Raw genomic sequence first — 508 nt, 5'->3', positions numbered from 1 at the left:
GACCATCTGGTGATGTCCATGTATAGAGTCTTCTCTTGTGTTGTTGGAAGAGGGTGTTTATTATGACCAGTGCATTTTCTTGGCAAAACTCTTAGTCTTTCCCTGCTTCATTCCGTATTCCAAGGCCAAATTTGCCTGTTACTCCAGGTGTTTCTTGACTTCCTACTTTTGCATTCCAGTCCCCTATAATGAAAAGGACGTCTTTTTTGGGTGTTAGTTCTAAAAGGTCTTAGTGGTCTTCATAGAACCATTCAACTTCAGCTTCTTCAGCGTTACTGGTTGGGGCATAGACTTGGATTACTGTGATATTGAATGGTTTGCCTCGGAAATGAACAGAGATTATTCTGTCATTTTTGAGACTGCATCCAAGTACTGCATTTTGGACTCTTTTGTTGACCATGATGGGTACTCCATTTCTTCTGAGGGATTCCTGCCTGCAGTAGTAGATATAATGGTCATCTGAGTTAAATTCACCCATTCCAGTCCATTTCAGTTCGCTGATTCCTAG

This window comes from Bison bison, unplaced genomic scaffold (assembly GCF_000754665.1).
Source record: "Bison bison bison isolate TAMUID 2011002044 unplaced genomic scaffold, Bison_UMD1.0 scf7180017864384, whole genome shotgun sequence".
NCBI lineage: Eukaryota > Metazoa > Chordata > Mammalia > Artiodactyla > Bovidae > Bison > Bison bison.
The sequence above is the reverse complement of the archived record's forward strand: the minus strand, read 5'-3'. Positions refer to the sequence as shown.